The sequence below is a fragment of the Stenella coeruleoalba genome (genome assembly GCF_951394435.1).
Source record: "Stenella coeruleoalba genome assembly, chromosome: 3".
Taxonomy (NCBI): Eukaryota; Metazoa; Chordata; class Mammalia; order Artiodactyla; family Delphinidae; genus Stenella; species Stenella coeruleoalba.
The window spans coordinates 168602586-168621372 of NC_137148.1; the positions used below are offsets into that span (position 1 = coordinate 168602586).

At 48.8% G+C, this 18787-nt stretch overlaps 1 protein-coding gene across 4 annotated transcripts in view; it reads right to left on the reverse strand.

The window, feature by feature from the left end:
- ARHGEF18 (Rho/Rac guanine nucleotide exchange factor 18) overlaps nucleotides 1-18787 on the reverse strand; it is a gene marked incomplete at its 5' end in the record, with an annotated part of 94703 nt that overhangs the window by 43806 nt on the left and 32110 nt on the right. Inside the window, one exon of one of the 4 annotated variants that reach the window (XM_079917096.1) lies at nucleotides 15851-15958. The exons of the other annotated variants lie outside the window; for them this stretch is intronic. Of the gene's footprint in view, nucleotides 1-15850; nucleotides 15959-18787 lie in introns of those variants that run through there. 4 annotated transcript variants of the gene reach the window in all.

An 18787-nucleotide genomic window follows, 5' to 3' on the forward strand; every position in this document is an offset into this window, starting at 1 on the left:
AACTCCCTGCCCACCGTGCCCCCCACCCCAGGTGCACTTTCTCACCCCCAGACCTGTCGTTTACTGAGCCAGCATCACCCCAACAGGACCTGTCCCGTCCTGTGTGCCCTGAAAGTTGACCTCCCCCTGCCCAAGCCCACTCTTCTCCTGGGGTCTCCGTGGCCCTCTTGCTACCCTGGCTGACTTCATGAGGACAGCTCTCCTCCTCTGCACGGTGCCCAGAGACACTCCCACCCTTGGGAACTGGGCAGACACAACTGCCCTTGGCCCCAGAGGGTGGGCTTTCCTAGCAGAGTTTATTTATTTTTATTTTTATCTATTTATTTATTTAGGCCACACTGTGTGGCTTGTGGGATCTTAGTTCCCCGACCAGGGATCGACCCCGGGCCTTCGGCAGTGAAAGCTCAGAGTCCTAACCACTGGACCGCCAGGGAATTCCCTCCTGGCAGGTTTTAAAGTTCTGTGTCTGCAAGCAGGCCAGACGGAACCCCACTACCCGACTGGAAGCGGGGTGATGGGCCAGGTGGCCTCTAGCTTGTCAGGGGAAAGATGAGGGCGGGGCCGTGAGTGGTCTCATCTCTAACCGCCCAGATCAGCACCCGGTCTCCCTTGGGCTCCTCCAGCCCCAGAATCCTGAGAGACGCAGAAGGCTCTTCCGAACCTTTCCACACTGCGAGGTGACCTCTGATTAAACAGTTCTGACGGCTCACTAAGGAAAAACTCAGATGCGTGGGGAGAAACCACACCCCTCCATGAAAACAGTTCGAAGCTGCTTTTTCTTCCGGGCCATCTAAGAGTCAGGGACACTTCGCGACACAAAATATACGCTAACTGGAACTATTCATGTGAGACCTTTATCCCGGCAGAAATGGGCCAATCCGTCCCCATGATACCTCAAGCAGTCTAGCATAATTTCGGTGACAAGATGTGTAGAAAAATATTACTCTGATTCTGCATAAGGGAAAAAATGAGGTTGGCATGGGACAGTCAGGCAGAGAGCTAGATTTTAGTGCCCAAATCACTAGATGTCAATTAAGTAGCTGGTGTACTGCCTAGGAGTGAATTCTTAGCGAGTGTTCTTGTTTTAAAAATACATTTATTTATTTATTTATTATTTATTTTTGGCTGCATTGGGTCTTCGCTGCTGCGTGCGGCTTTCTCTAGCTGCGGTGAGCAGGGGCCACTCCTCACCGCAGTGCCTGGGCCTCTCACTGCGGTGGCCTCTCCCGCTGCAGAGCTTGGGCTCCAGCCGCACGGGCCTCAGTAGCTATGGCCTGAGGGCTGTAGAGCGCAGGCTCAGTAGTGGCGCACGGGCTCAGTTGCTCCGTGGCATGTGGGATCTTCCCGGACCAGGGCTCGAACCCATGTCCCCCACACTGGCAGGCGGACTCCCAACCACTGCGCCACCAGGGAAGCCCTTAGCGAGCGTTCTTAATAAACCTTAACCTCAAAGGTTTTTTTTGCGGGGGGGGGGGGGGGGGGGCGGGTGGGCACTGGCTTAATTAGTCCATCGATAAATAAGGCACATTTCTGATTAATATCTAATGCCAAGATGGTGTTTTTTTAAATTATTCTTCTTTAATAAAGGTAAGAACTAACTGAGGCAAACTGCTAGTGGTGAGTCATCTGAGGGGCAAAAAAAAAAAAAAAAGCGGAACATTCTTGGGCATAAATCCAGCCAGCTGCATGTTATGGTCCTGAAGAACAAATGTGGTACAAACTCTTCACCTGCAAAGATTCCTGGCTGATAAGAAACGGCCCTTATGAAACACTGGTAAGGGCTCATGAAAAAATGTCACCTATGTCACTGTTACCTGAATTTGATCCCTCAATTATTAGTACAGGAGTGAACTTAAAAAATTTTTTAAAGGAAAAATTAAAAGAAAAGGAAAATTGGCCAATATTCTTGCCATCATTTACAAATGTCACTGTGCCCCGATCTTTATTTGCCTGGGTGTATACGATGACAGCTGTCATCACGGTGAATATACCAACGTTCCACGTTTTGCATGCTGCTATGGTCTTTTTAAGTATTGCTTTAATCATTTCCCTGTTGTCAGATGTATGCATTCCAATCACACACACACACACACACACACACACACACACACACACACACACACACGTCTCAAAGGGACAGAATTGCGGAGGCAAAGGTTAGAAATGCTTTATGATTTTAGATACGCATCACCAAACTGTTTTTTCAAATGATTGTACCGACAAGGACAACCCTGCAGGAAAACAGGGGTAAAGAAAGAAAATCCTGGGAGGTGATACAACAAAATGAAAATTAACTGTAGCTGCAAGGGATTTTGGGTGTTTTCCCCCATTTTTCTATTTTCCAAATTTTCTGCAATGGTCATATGACATTTATAATTAAAACAAAAAAAGTTAACGCTAGGAAGCTGGGTGCAGGGTATATGGGAACTCTCTGCACCATCTTTTTTTCTTTTCGGCTGTGCCACGTGGCTTACAGGATCCTAGTTCCCTGACCAGGGATCGAACCTGGGTCCCAGTAGTGAAAGCATCAAGTCCCAACCACTGGACTGCCAGGGAATACCTGCATGATCTTTTTTTTTTAACCCTTCGTAAATCTAAAATTATTTCAAAGGATTCAGCAGTTGGATGGCCGGAGGTTTCTTTAAATTTCTGATTAAATGGAAATTAGAGAGCAGAGTCTCTACCATAGGTCTGGTTTCAAGAAACATGACAAATTTCCATCGCTGGAAAGGCTGTTGGATCTACACCAAAAGACAGGCAAATAAAAGTACATTTATCCACTTTAAGCTAACTACTGAAGGCATATGGCTTTTAGAAATAAATGCTGGCCTTCTGTGATGAGTTGATCATTTCTGAGTGCTCACAGGCTGGAGGTGAGGCCTTGGGCTGGGCTCGGTCCTCCCGTGGGCAGCCACCTAGCGTGCAGCGTGTGGAGTTCAGAAAACCCGTACTGACAAGGTAAGGACCACCAGGGCAGGCTCTGCCCCAGATCCCCCGTGTGACTCATTCATGTCCCACACCTGTACACCCCAGCTGGCTGGTCCAGAGCATGGGGAAAAGCTGGGGTGGCTCCTTGAAATGAGGAGTCCTGAGTGAAAAGGGGCTTGGAGGAGCAAGGGTCGGGAGAGTAAGACTCGGAGACAGATGCCTGTCCTGCAGCAGGCATGGCAGGGCCTCCAATTCAGGGCAAGGGTGTGCTCCCGAGACAGGCTGGGGATGAGGAGTTCCCTGTACAGTGGCTGGGGATCCCAGGCTGCAGTTGCCCCTGGGGTGCAGGGGACAAACGTGGTTGGAGAGAAGACATACCTGCAGGGCAGAAGTGAAGGGGAAGGTCAAGGAGGCCCAATCTGGGAGGTTTCTGCACCCACTCGTGCACTGGTTACGTCTATAAAGTTGTTGCGAACACTGAGTTAGTGGTTACCGAGCCGTTGCTTCTAGGGCAAATCTGGGGTTAGATTCCAAGAGCCTCTGGTCATATTTTCATCAAGCCATTAATACAGAACCTCGTGTGATGTGTGTTTCTGTTGAAAGGCGACTTACTGAATATATATCTCTGACTCATTAACACTGAACTCGTGGCCAACAGCTCTGTAACTCACAGAGCTCGTGGAACACACGTGTTTTCCCCAAGAGGGAGCCTAGCGGCCTCCCTGGGCTTAGGACACTAGACAGCGCTTCAGCCCTAGGCTTGGGGGCCATTTTCAAAACAGCGCAATTGCCAACAGAGAGCACAAGAATGCAGAAAATGTGGCACTAAATACACCACAAAAAGGATGCTTGTTTACAGAACAAGCTGAGACGGCAGAAGGCGGGAAGGGGAAGGCGGGAAGGCCGAGTGTGCAGTTCAACCTCAGCCCGGAGCGCTGCTGAATGGCGGAGGAAGCTCTGTGAGCACTGACGTGGGGGGATTACAGAGAAACTTTAGCCAGTAGGCGAGTGCGTGAATACAGAATCCACAAATAACGAGGAGGGTGCTGCATTCTCATGTTTTACTTAGGAAACTCCACGCAGCTGGGGATCTCTCTGTTGTCGGTGATAGGCACAGGGCCTGGTGCAGGGTGGATGCCCAATAAATATTTGTTCGAGGGAAGGAGAGAGAGAGGCAGGCAAGTAAGGGAGATGCCTGGTCTGTGGTTTAGAAGAGGAGAAACGAGGAGAAACAAAGTGGGGTGGAGGGGCAGTCGGGGAGGGGATGCCTTGTGCGCAACGGTTCTGTGGTGGGCCTTAGGGGGCCCCTGGGGGTTATACTTTATCCTTGAAACTGAAGCTACAGAAAGGTTTATGCATGAGGTTATTAGTTCAGATTTGCCTCTGGAAGTAGCGGATGCAAGCGGGCAGCAGACTGGAAGGGGCCGAGGGTGGAGGGTGCCAGGACCACTGACCTGGGGGTGGGGGACAGGCAGGGCAGACTTAGGGCCGGGGTGGGGGGGAGCAGTGGCGGGTTTGACCCCAGCTGCTTGGGAGGACTCGGGGTGATGGCAGGTGGCAGCTAGACACAGGTGTGGGGCGCTCAGGAGACAGGTCTAGAAGAGGGATGGAGATTTGGGCAGAGGACGGTACCCGAAGCCAAGGAGTTTACGAGATTCCAGGGCTAGGGAGACTGCTTTGCAGAGCTGCCTGGAGACTGAACGGGACAAGACACGGAAATTACAGGCCTGAGGGGCCCTGCTTTGTTGCAAGTAGTACCGGAACAGGAAAGGGGGGTGAGGAGCAGTTCATCTCAGAACCACTGGTTCAAACTATTATTATTATTATCAACCGAAATCTCTAGGTTGTTTTCTCACAGGCTGTCATTCCTCCTTTCCCATCCTATATTTCCACAGTTGCTTACTGAGACCAGTGGTTGATTCAGATCCCTGGGAGACATTTAGCAGCATCTGGACACATTTTTGATCATTACTACCAGGGGTTATGGGGGGTGCTCCTGACATCAAGTGGGTCACCACCAAGGATGCTGTTCAGCATCCCAACCACGGAGAATCAGCTGGCCCCCAATGTCCATGGCGTCCAGGCCAGGAAATGCAGAGTTAGATCCAGGCATGGGAATCGAAACATTCCTTGCCCCGAAGCCCACCTTGCTGGCTTCAGCTAACTATTTCAGTCGCTGAGATTTGGGGGCCCCGATTCTATGACACAGAGATGGAGGCCACCCCTCCAGCTTTGATAAGCAAACTTTCCACATCTTTGCTTTTCTAAATGACATGGTAAGGACTTCCCTGGTGGTCCAGTGGTAAAGAATCTGCCTTCCAATGCAGGGGACGTGGGGTCGATCCCTGGTCAGGGAACTAAAAGCCCGCATGCTGCAACGAAGACCAGACACAGCCAAAATAAATTAAAAAAAAAAAATTACATGGTAAATGGCTGGTGGACAGAGCAGAGGATGGAACCCGGGGGGCCATCTCCCTCTAATTAACTCACTAATTAACGCCGTTTGGGAACTTTCATCCAACTAGTTATAAGCCTGGCTAAATGGTGATGAGCTCAGAATTATCTTAACATCTCTGTGTGCTTCTCACTTCTGCCCCCAAGAATGATGTCCAGGACCCGATCTGACGCTTCCCATCTCCCCACATTCCACCCCGTTTTCCTGGTCTACTGACTAGACGGTCACCTGCCAGAAGAGGAAATGAGGCTGATGTGACACCATTTCTTCCTAATGATTCATGCTGGCTTTCAGGCTCATGACTTCAGCTCTGATAACCTACTCTTCTGGGGGACAGGGGGATGACAGCGGATTGGCTGGTCTCTAGTTGGGCGACTGCCCTGGGCCAATTCTTCTGCTTCCTTCCCAGGCCTGGGACCATGCTTACCAGACACCAGTCTTCTGGTGGAATGCCTGGAGATGTCAGAGGTCATGGGTATCTAAGACTTGCTTTTAAGTTCTTACAACCCTCTGGTGTCAGATGCAATGAGTGTAGAGAAGTCTTACCACCACCTAACGATTAAAAAACAAACAATCTGATTCAAAAATGGGCGTGAATAGACATTTCTCTAAAGGAGATACAGACATGGCCAATAAGCACGTGCAAAGATGCTCAACATCCTTACTGCTCGGAAAATGCAAATCAAAACCACAATGAGATGCCACTTCACACCCACTAGGATGGTACAATGGAAAATAACAAGGGTTGGTGAGGATGTAGAGGAACTAGAATCCTCATGTGTTGCCGGTGGGAATGCAAGATGGTGCAGCTGCCATGGAAAAGTGTGGCAGTTCCTCAGAAAAGTCAAACATAGAATTACCATATGATCCAACAATTCCACTTCTGGGTATGGACCCGAAAGAACTGAAAGCAGGGACTCAAATAGATACTTGCATACCCATGTTCATAGCAGCATGATTCACAATACTCAAAAGGTGGAAGCAACCCAAGTGTCCGTTGACAGATGAATGGATAAACAAAATGTGATATATCCGTAAAATGTAATGTTATCCAGCCTTAAAAAGGAAGGAAATGCTCACACCTGCTACACCTAGGTGAGGACATCATGCTCCGTGAAATAAGCCGGTCACAAAAGGACAAATACTGCATGATTTTATGTATACGAGGGACTCAGGGTAGTCAAATTCTTAGAGGCAGAAAGTAGAATGGTGGGGGACAGGGGCCTGGGGAGTCAGTGTTTAATGGGGACAGAATTTGGGAAGATGAGAAAGTCCAGGAGATGGGTGGAGGGGATGGGTGTACAGCAATGTGAATCTATACTTAAAAATGGTTAAAATGTTTCCTTAAAAAAAAAAAAGCAAAACTAGAGCTGCAGGAGACACTCAAACAGCACTTAAGAGCTTCATTCCTCCTTCTCTACCGACAGCTATCCTGCGTGATGGTTGGGACCCTGAGAGCTTCCGTCGAGGAACTGGTTCCGACACCCAGGGACCCCCATAGTGTTCTGTAAGTGGCCTGGAAGGCACCCTGTGGTGCTCACTCCTCAGAGCTCCCTTAGCATTTGGCAAGGATGGTTCATGGAAATAAGCGGAAAAAATCGCTCCGTTTAGTGTTGTGAGGCATTCTGATGAACAAGTTTAACCACTGCATGGCGGGAAGCGGGGAGGCGGGGGTGTCCCTGGAACTTTTTACCAAGAGTAAACTAGTAGTTACCATATGATCCAGCAATCCCACTCCTGGGCATATATCCAGAGAAAAGTCTAATTCAAAAAGACGCATGCACCCCAATGTTCACAGCAGCACTATTTACAATAGCCAGGACATGGCAACCCAAGTGCCCATCAACAGATGAATGGATAAAGAAGATGTGAGATACACACACACACACACACACACACACACACACACACACACATATATTTCTGAATCACTTTGCTGTACACCTGGAGCTAACACAATATTGTAAATTAACTATACTTCAATTAAAAAGAAATTCTATAGTGATTAAAAAAAAAAGAGTAAACTAGTAAGAATCACACCTAAAGGATGACATGGACCACCAACGGAAATGGCCTTCCAACATGAGGTAGAAAAGGGCAAATCTGGTCGGGAGGACAGAGGTATGACCTTGACACTTTGGTAAGAACACAGCTGGGAAAGAACATGAGGAAGACACCCCTGCGCTGTCCAGGCTTGTCCCAGAGCTTATCCACTCCCCTTTGCTCCATTTCACACTACTTTCTGGTGTCAGGAAGGAGGCACCTTCAGTCTCATCCACAGGGAGCATATGCCTCGTGGGTAAGTATTTCTCGTCCCTCTGAGTACGAGGCCAGATGCTTGTACTGGGCCCAGCAAAACCATTCCACCCCCTCAGGCCCCGCCAAGAAGGGCAGCCGGCTTTTCATCACTGGCGTGTTTTAAACAATTATGTTAATTCAGCTGACTGTCCAGAAATCAAAATGACATGACTGAAAAACTTGTCAATGAAAACAGATGATTTTGAAAAGATTAATTCAGGTGTAGCTACTACACATCTGAAATCTTCCAGAAAACCCCAACTGGCCTTATTATATATTATTACTATTTTCAAAACCTTCAATGCAGGAAACACAGAGCAAATGTTAGCAGAGGTGGCTGGAAGGAGGGCAGAGGAAATCAAACACTTGACAGAGGCCAGTGGGTTTCTCTTTCAGCAGATAAAAAGCATTCTGTTAAAGGCGGAAGGGAGGAAAGAAAAACTTGCACCTACAATGCCAGGAAAAAAAAAAACAAAACCTGTTTGCTTGCAATGGCCTGGGAAATTATTCAAGGGCGCTGCATTTCTGTCACAGGACAACCAAAATGGTCTGAGGGGGAGGTGAGGCTTAGCGAGACCCTCCATGGGGAGTTCTCAGTGTAAACTCACACCTGCGAGGAACTCCTGTCCCCCCTGCACCTGTGTCCCTCGCCAAATTTACAAGATCAGAGTCACAGGCCTAGAAAGAGAACAGGAAAAGTCATGAGTCTACTGTAGTGGGTGGCAGACTCTGGCCTGCGGGCCAGCCACCTGTTTTTGTAAATAAAGTTTTACTGACTCCCAGCCATGCCCACTTATTTCCACGTAGTCTGGGGCTGCCTTAGCAAGTTGGGTAGCTGTGACCGAGGCTGTGTGACCTGCAGACTATAGTATATACTATCGGGCTCTTTACAGAAAAAGTCTGCTGAGCCCTGGTCTACTGTATCTAGTTGGTTTGTTTTGGAAACAAGGGCCTATTCCCAACAATCAAGATGCACCCAGCAGGGCTCACGGGGCATGGGAAGCTCCCATTTTTAATCCCCGACACACACAAGGGAATGGAATAAGGGAAGCAGCAAAGTGGCTTAACTGTGTGGAGTCATTACTGAATTCCAGAGCCCTGAAATAGCCCATGCTGGCAGCAAACAGGTACGAGGTGGGTTTCTGACCATCTCAAGATCCTCACCGTCCTAAGAATGCCAGCTCTAACCAGCTCCTATATTAGGAAAATTCCAGAACCTTGCAAAACCTTCATTAGTATTCCTTTTAGTGCTGCCACGGTGTGAGCTCAAATATATTTGAATATATCTCATGTCTCAAGGTCAGGAAGAGAACACTTTCATGTACTTATGTAAGCTAGGTGCAGGGCTAGGCAGACGGAACATTCTTCTCCCTCTCTAAGGTACAAGAGTTGTGTATTTGATGAGGGTGGTATTTGAACGCACGGAGAAGGAGGAGTTATTCAGAGTACAGGCAACTAGCCAAACATTTTGACCCACTGTAACATATCAGGCACCTCTTTATACTTTGTAGCAAATTATATTCACAGCAGATTCGGATTTAGAAGCTGCCAACAAGGAACTAGTTTTCCTGAAGATCTCCTCTTTCCTCTTCTTACTTACTGGGTTCCTGAGAGTGAGCCGAAGTTCAACACTTAGCTTTAAAATACCTGAAAATTACAATGTGTTCTAAAGAGTGTAAGAATGAAGTACTAATAACCCCTGTAAACTTGTTCTCATTTACACGTCACTGGAAATAGAAAGTTCCTGAGGGGCGTGGAATAGGGTCCCCCCCAGATTCATGTCCACCCGGAACCTCAGAATGTGGCCTTATTTGGAAACGGGGTCTTTGCAGATGTAATCAAGTCAAGGATCTCAAGATGAGATCATCCTGGATTTAGGGTGGGCCCTCCTAGATCCAAAGGACGGTGTCTTTATAAGGGAAAGAAGAGGGAGATTTGGACGCAGAGAGACACACCGATACAGAGACAGACAGACACACAGAGAGGAGAAGGCCATGTGAAGATGGAGGCAGGGGCTTCTCTGGTGGCGCAGTGGTTAAGAATCTGCCTGCCAATGCAGGGGACACGGGTTCGAGCCCTGGTCCGGGAAGATTCCATATGCTGCGGAGCAAATAAGCCCGGGCGCCACAACTACTGAGCCTGCGAGTCACAACTACTGAGCCTACGAGTCACAACTACTGAGCCTGCGTTTCACAACTACTGAGCCCATGTGCCTAGAGCCTGTGCTCTGCAACAAGAGAAGCTACCGTGGGGCTTCCCTGGTGGCGCAGTGGTTGAGAGTCCGCCTGCCAATGCAGGGGACACGGGTTCGTGCCCCGGTCCAGGAAGATCCCACATGCTGCGGAGCAGCTAGGCCTGTGAGCCATGGCCGCTGAGCCTGCGCGCCATGGCTGCTGAGGCTGCGCGTCTGGAGCCTGTGCTCCACAATGGGAGAGGCCACAACAGTGAGAGGCCCGCGTACCTCAAAAAAAAAAAAAAAAAAAAAAAGAGAAGCCACCGCAATTTCAAAGCGCTGCAACGAAAAGTAGCCCCTGCTCACCGCAACTAGAGAAAAATCACACGCAGCAATGAAGACCCAACACAGCCAAAAATAAAAATAAATAAAATAAATTTATTTTTTAAAAAAAGATGGAGGCAGAAGGATGGATAAACAACAAGGTCCTACTGTATAGCACAGGGAACTATATCCAATATCCTGTGATAAACCATATGGAAAAGAATATGAAAAAGAATGTATATATATGTATAACTGAATCACTTTCCTGTACAGTAGAAATTAATACAACATTGTAAATCAACTATATTTCAATTAAAAAAAAAAAAAAAGCTGGCCAAAGCCAAAGATCACCTCTGGCCACCTCTAGAAGCTGAAAGAGTCCATCAAAAGAAAGGATCCTTCCCTAAAGCCTTCTGAAGAAGAATGGCCCTGCACACACCTTGATTTCAGACTTCTGGCCTTCAGAACCACGAAAGAATATATTTCTGTCATTTTAAACCACCCATTTTGTAGTCATTTGTTACAGTAACCCTAGGAAACTAATACAGTTCCTCAAAAGTCAGAGTTATTGTGTCACCAAGTGCTTCATCCTTTTCTAAACATTTTTTTACCGTCTGGTGCACTGGGACCCCGGGGTGGCATTCTGACATTGAGGACCAGTTGAGGACCAGGCCCATTCATGAGTTGGGAAGACAGCTTATAATAAAATAGAATAGAAACTACCAGAGTAAAACTTTGGATCCCATGGGGGTGTGTGTGTGTGTGTGTGTGTGTGTGTGCACGTGTGCGCATGCTTATGGCATCACTGTGTAAAATGGTAGTTTTCATTATGATCGTGGTCAAAACCAAACACACAGTGTCCCAGAAGCCCCCCTATCCACGCCCATCTACAAGGCGAAACTTCCAGACCAACGGAAAGCAACCCCAGTTTTTAAAAATCTCCGGGGACAGTGTTTAGTTTTACCATCTAGAAGGCCTTCAGATTTCACCTTAACTCCGTTTCTGCTTTTCGTTTGTTTGTTTGTTTATCTTTTGGCCTTGCCTTGCGGCATGTGGGATCTTAGTTCCCCGACCAGGGATGGAACCCGCGCCCCTGCAGTGGAAGCGCGGAGTCTTAACCACTGGACCACCAGAGAATTCCCTCTGCTTACTGACTAGAGATCAGTTGTCCAGGCAAAATCCATAGAGACAGGAAACAGATTTGTGCCTGGGGACAGGGAAATGGGGGGTGACTGCTAATGAGTAGGAGATTTCCTTTTCCAGTGATGAGAATGTTCTGGAATTAGTGGTGATGGTTGCACAACTCTGTGACTATATTAAAAACCACTGACTCATACACTTTAAAAGGGTGAATGCTATGGTATATGAATTATAATATCCCAATTAAAAACAGCAGCAGCAGAATGGCTGACCCTGCGGATGGCAGAGCTCTCCCCAGCAGGTGGGGAAGCTGGGGGCCTTCCCCTTTGATCAGAGCTCTGGGAATATTCTAGAAGAGGGAGAAACACCACAAGGAAGGTTTTAGCTTCCTGATCATAAGCGGGGAGGGGGTGCAGGGGGAACCTGGTGACAAATTTAGAAGCACTGATTTACCAGGTGTGACTTATAATTGGGCCTCGGATTTCTGGAGGAGACCACTGTGGTTGTACTTCGTTGAAGAAAAATACTATATATATATATATATATATGTATATATATGTAGATATATATTTGTTATGAAAGAAGTTATTTAAAAAAAAAAAAAGCAAAGTTGTGTTTGCTGTTGTAACCCTAGGACCTGGTTCACAGAGGGTGCCAGGTAATAATCTGCTGAATGAATTAATAAAGGAATGAACGAACACACGCAAACACTGCAGAAGCACTCCACACGCAATGACAACCCTAGGAAATAAGGAGTGGTATTATGTTTCTAATTTGATAGACAGGAAACTGAGGATTAGAGAGTTTTAGTTGCACCTCCAATATCACCGAAGCAGATCTGAGCTCCCTGCTGCCACCTCTGTGTTCACGGTGCTCACGGCTATGTGTGCAGAGAAGGGGCTGCAGGGCAGGTCAGCGAAGGTGGGGTGACAGCGGCTTGCTGGGGAATGTTAAAAAGCCTGGAATGTTAGAAGCTTCCGTGGTAGAAGGACAGACGGAAAGGGAAATGAGATGGCGCAGGGGTGTGCATAGGAGGCTCCCAAGTCAAATGAGAAGGAAAACCAGGTGCACGATTTTCCTATTGCTTCTGTAACAAACTACCACAAACGCTGGCTGAGAACAACAGAAATCTATTCTCTTTTGGTTCTGGAGGTCTGAAGTCTAAAACAGGTCAAGGGTTTCCCTGGTGGCACAGTGGTTAAGAATCCGCCTGCCAATGCAGGGGACACGGGTTTGATCCCTGCTCTGGGAAAATCTCACATGCCGCGAAGCAACTAGGCCCGTGCGCCACAACTACTGAGCCCATGCGCCACAACTACTGAGCCCATGCAGCGCAACTACTGAGTCTGCATGCTTCAACTACTGAAGCCGGTGCACCTAGAGCCCGTGATCCGTAACACGAGAAGCCATCGCAATGAGTAGCCCCTGCTTGCTGCAACTAGAGAAAGCTCCCGTGCAACAACAAACGCAGCCATTAAAAAAAAATGAAAACAAAATAAAATAAAATGTAACCACCCACAATGCGTTAACCGTAAATACTCTAAATTAAACCTTTAGAACATTATTTTTTCAAGACACGGTGGCAAGTCGGCTGTGTATTTGCTACTTTGAACGTAACCAAACACTACTTTAATCTCGGTGGAAACTATGAATCTACCTAAGAACAAAAGCAGAGAAACGCCAGTAGAATTTAGTTTACACCCAAGGCAATTTTAACCACACAAAAAATGAGCATAGCTGCAGGGGTCCTTTCCCTGAGACTTCCACAAGGACATTATTTTAATCACTCTGCCCCTCCCCCGTCAGCCACATTCCTCCTCCAAAAAAATTCCTACCGGGCTGCTCCAGAACTGTGACTGGAATTGTTTTGCACCTGGAGAGAGGGTTTTCAAAACAGAGCGGCTCTTCGCCACTTTCAGGGGAAAAGTAAAGTTTAACTAACAAAGAAACAGTGATTGGGCTGGACGTAACAAAGACCTCTGGGCTTAAAATGATTTAAGAGAGTCCCGATGAAAATGTTTAGATGAAAGTGTTTAAAAACTCATCGATGGAATTTGAGGAAATGGAAACAGGACCCAGGATGAGTGAAGAAAAATGAAGGAGACCTTGACACAAGGATCAGAAATATGCTAAACACGTGGAAGGTAAACACCCAGGGAGGCACAGCTGGTGACTACAGCCCTAGTCCCGGGCGCTGGTGACATGGGCAACGGGCCCTGCAGCCAGCTGTAATCGTTACTGTGTGACAAGAATGAAAATTATACCACAGTTTCTGCCAGGAACAACGTACGTGCCACCACAACTTTCAGCGTGGGGGCATTCTCAAGTCGACTGAAGGAAAAAAGAGAAAGAAAGGAACCAAAGAATCCCTTTCTCCTTTCTCTCAGGTATGCCATTGAAAAGGGACATAAGCGATACAAACCCCAAACAAGTTAAATTTACAAGAATTAAATTTAGTATGCCCGCCGGCTGTATGCTCTTACTGGATTTAGAGCAACGTTTTTTTTTTTTCTTTCCCACTCAAAAGGGCTTGAGCCATAGAGCTAGCAAGCTACTGATAAAGCATAAAACTCTGACCCAGTCCAAACAACCGAGATGCTCAAACTTTCCAGACTCTTTATTACTTGGAATGTCAACTTAAAAATACAGGCCTGGGATGGAAGGAAGGAAGGAAGGAAGGAAGAAATAATGCCATTTGCAGCAACAGGGATGGACCTAGAGAATATCATATTTAAGTGAAGTAAGTCAGAAAGAGAAAGACAGGGCTTCCCTGGTGGCACAGTGGTTAAGAATCCGCCTGCCAACGCAGGGGACACGGGTTCGAACCCTGGTCCGGGAAGATCCCACATGCCGCTGAGCAACTGAGCCCGTGTGCCACAACTACTGAGCCCGTGCGCCACAACTATTGAGCCCGTGCGCCTAGAGTCCATGCTCTGCAACAAGAGAAGCCACCACAATGAAGCCCGTGCACTGCAATGACGAGTAGCGCCCGCTCGCCGCAACTAGAGAAAGCCCGTGCGCAGCAACGAAGACCCAACACAGCCAAAAATAAATAATAAATAAAATAAACATTAAAAAAAAGACAAATATCGCATATCATTTATATGTGGAATCTAAAAAAAATGATACAAATGAACTTATCTAGGAGGCAGAAGTAGACTCACAGACATAGGAAACAAACTTATGGTTACCAAAGGGGATGGCGGGGGTGGGGGATAAACCAGGAATTTGGGATTAACATATACACACCTGTTGTTTACCTGTTTATATATGAAGCAGGTAAACAACAAGGACTTACTGTATAGCACAGGGAACTATACTCAATATCTTGTAATAACCTATAATGGAAAAGAATCTGAAAAAGAATATACATAACTGAGTCACTCTGCTGTACACCTGAAACTAACACAACTTTGTAAATCAACTGTACTTCAAAAAAAAATTAAAATTAAAATACAGGCCTGGGGGCATACCATATGCACGGAGTATATAACATTTATTGAGCATTCACCATATGCTAGGCGCTGTGCCATGCACCTTACACATATGACCCCATCAAATCCCCAACCAATCCTTATTCCCGGTTTAAAGGTGGGGAGACTGAGACTTAGTGGTGGAAACTGGCACCAGAACCCAGATCTGATTTGACACTCAAGCCTGGGCTCTGGACACTTCTCCGTACAGCTCCAGAATTACTCATTCACCCGGATACCTGCAAAATCATCCCCAGATCGCCCTTGGCCATAGGGCTGTTCACCTGTCCTGAACTCTCTCTGGTCAACAAGAAGGGACCCGCCCTTCCTCGCTCCTGGCTGGAGTTCCACTCTCCCCGAACGGAGGCAAAAGGGGGAAAAGCTGTGTTCTTCGCTTCTGTGGTAAAACTTCGCGAACACTTTTGACCCCTTGGGCCAGCCATCTCTTCTACCGCTTCGATCTCAACAGAGCGCCAGGTAGAAAAGACAAGAGGACAGCTACAACAAACCGTGCAAGGACCAACGGCCTCTCATTCCTGCACCGCACCATCTAAATTCTCCCACAAGAGAGAAACTGGAGAGAGAACTAAGAAAGACCCAAAGCACACACACTTCGTATGTTTTTGTTACCCCAACGATCAATTGTCAGGAGGACGTCTGCTCCGCGGAATAAGTGCTGCTCGGAGGCTTCAAGTCCCCCCGGTGCTGGGTATTTTTATGGTTATCGCCACATCCCAGGTCCTGCCCCGGGGAGCTCCAGAACCTAGAACCCGTGTCCTTTCCCGGCTGAACCACGGAGGTTGCACCGCCCAAGCGCTGGGGCTCGGACAGAACCGGCGGGCATCGTCTGCACTCTGCATTCGCCAAACACAGCCCACATGCACGAAAGAGGCAGCCTGCACTTCAGGACCCGCCCGCCAGTTTGGACGAGCCCATGGGGGCCGGGCCCGAAGCCCAGGCAGCCCCGGGGGTCCAGCGCCCGACGCCGCCCCCGGGCCCCGACGGCGCCTCCTCGGGGCCCGAACCCCATTCTCCTCAGCCCCGCCCCGCCGGCCTCACCTCGGTCCCCCGCTGGTCACTCGCCGCCCGCAGCTTCGTTAGTGTCCCGGCCGCCTCTGCCGCCCGGCCTCCCGGGATCCACTGCCGCCCTCAGCCCGGAGCCGGAAGCGGGAAGCCGCGCGGGCGAGGTGCGCACGCGCTTCTCCGCCCCGGAGGGCGGACTAGAGGGTGTGGGCCCGGAAGGGGGCGTGGCCGCGAGGATCGGTGGGTCCGGGTAACTAAGGACTTGGGTTGAAGCTGTACCTGGGGCCTCAGGCAGGAGTCGTTCGCTCGGGTTTACGCGGGGCGAGGGGACTGAAGAGTATTTGCGAGGAGGGTGAGAGTGATCCTTGAAGGGCGGGTTAGTGGAGCAAGGGGGCTACGGGCGATCCTGAGGGGAAATCTGCGGGGTGGGGGGCTTTTTTGGGGAGGGGGTCAGTGGGGCGCTGGGGTATCTGTGGGACTGGGGGGCGCTTAGAGGGGATCTTAAGGAGAGATCAGCGGGGTTGAGGGGCGTTTTGTGGGGTCAACGGGGGCCTGGGTGATTAGCGGAACCGGGACGGGTTTCCTGGGAGAAGATAGCGGTACTGGGGGGGGGGCGGCTTGGGGAGTTGGGGGTGTCTGGATGCGGGAGTTGGGGTACAGTGGAAGCTTGGGGACATCTAAGGGGGATGAGTCCGGGGACGAGAAGTTTGAGAGGGGAGAGTACGAGAAATGGAGAGAACAGGGCTGTCTCCTGTGAAGACGTGGCAGCATAGATTACAGGAAATGAAGATTACAGATCTTGGAAAAATGAGTCATATATCTCTCAAGTGGTCCCAGACACCCCAGTATAGGTACCACCAGATACCCCAAACACATACCAGACACCCAGGCAGATGCCATCAGATACTCGCTTTCAGGCACCCTCAAATAGGTCAGACACCCACGTAGGTCTGTTAAATGCCCCCAAACTATTCAAAATCTGAAAAACACGCCAAATATCTCAAAAGTACCGGACACCTTCATCCAGGAGCCATCAGACACCCCCAAACAGGCTTTCAGACACCCAGAAACACCCAGAAACATACCGCACATGGACACTTTCAGACACCCTCCAACACAGATGCTATCAGATACCCCCAAACAGGTGTTCAGAGTCTGAAACACATGCCAGACACCCCCACACAGATGTTTTTAGACACCTGTAGCCACGCCAGATGTCTCTCCAAGTGTCAGCACCCCTCAGGTGCCATCAGCCATCCGGGTCCTGAGGCTTCTTGTCTAACCCAGGTCCCCCATAAGTGGAGGGGGTGGGCAGGAACCAGGAGAGAAGCCAAGCACCTTTCACCTAAGGCCCAAGTTGTTCAACCAGGTCAAACCAAACTCATCTCAAAACACACACAATCTGTGGTTGAGAGCTCTCAGTTCAGAAACTGGGTGGCAAAGTTCCCAAGTGACCCGCCTTCACTTTAAGTTTAGGCTTCATGATCAAGAGAGGGAGCATATCCAGGGAGTTGGGGAGCCCAGAAGTGCAAGAACCCCACCCCAGTTGAGGCCATCAGATACCCCACCCCAACTGAGGTCAGAAGCCCAGACACAGGTATTTCGAGATCTCGATGGATCTGTAAATGTTCACTCTCTGAATTGCTATGACTTTTGGACTTTATCCCAAAGGCAATGGGGAGCCATTGACGATTCTAAGCAGGAAGAATGGCATGAGCCTTATTTCTATAGCCCCCTGGGTTATAGAAATCTTCAGGTTGACAAAGTTCTCCCCTAAAACCTTTCCAAGGGGCCTGTCAGGAAGGAGAGGTGTCTCTTGTCTTCCTTTTATCCATCCAACCATTTTCTGCATTTTTTTGAGTCCTTATCATGGGCCAGGGACTCTGCTAAGAGCTAAGGAGCTATATGTCTATAGCTGCATTTCCCAGTCTTGGTACTAATGACAATGGGGGCTGGATAATTCTCTGTCGTCAGGGGCTTCTGTGCATCAGAGGGTATTGAGCAACCCTGGTCTCTTCCCATTAGATGCAAATAGCACTGCTAATCCTGACAGCCAAAAATGTCTCCAGATATTGCCAAATGTTCTTTAGGGGGACAAAATGGCCCTTGGCTGACAGCAATTGGCCTCAGAGACGCTCAGAACCTACAGTCACCTAATGCCAGCTTCCTGGGGAGGTGGCCCTTCGCTTTGTTTTAGAGAGTGAGTAAGAGTTAAGTGGCAGAGGGAGTTCCAGGAACAGTGCTGAGTGAGCAAGGTGCAGGTGATGGGCACAGGCAGCCACAAGACTTCAGGGCGGCGGTGGCGGGCAATCCCGGTGGCTGAGTAGTGGGAGAGAAGGGTGGAGGGGTAGGCGGGGTCAGACCACGGAGGGACCTCAGAGGTCAAGGCCAGGAACAGAACTGTCTGGAATTGTGTTCCATCAGCGGGGTTGGTCTCTAGGAAAGCATCTCAGCTTTACCCTGGAGACGCACCTTCCATAATTACCTGGAGCGTGACTCATTCACTGTTCTGTTGAACTTACTGTGAGGCTGTTTCCTTAAGTCAGTAACATCTGGCTTTGAATACCTGCGATGGGAGGTAGGCTTGTGACGAATTATACCTGGGCAGTGCCTGCTCTCCGCCTGCTGGGAGCGAGACACAGCCTTTCTGGCCTCACATGCTTCCTTAGACAGGTGTGGGGCTGTGGTCAGAGCCCAGGGTTAGGGTCTGTGATTTAGATGCTAGCTTTGCCTCCTCAACAACAAGAAATAATGATGATGTCAGTAGGTGCTACCATTGCCTGTAAGTACCAGGGGCCACGCTGAGTGCTAGCCACATCATTTCTGTGACACGAGCTCCAATCTTCCCTGACCTCAAAGGGTTGTCCCGAAAGTCAAATGATGTTTCCAGGAGGTGGAACTTGACTCCGGCCATCCTGAGAGTAGGCTGGATTGAGGGACTCACTTCCAAAGAAGAGAGTAGGGAATCGGGAA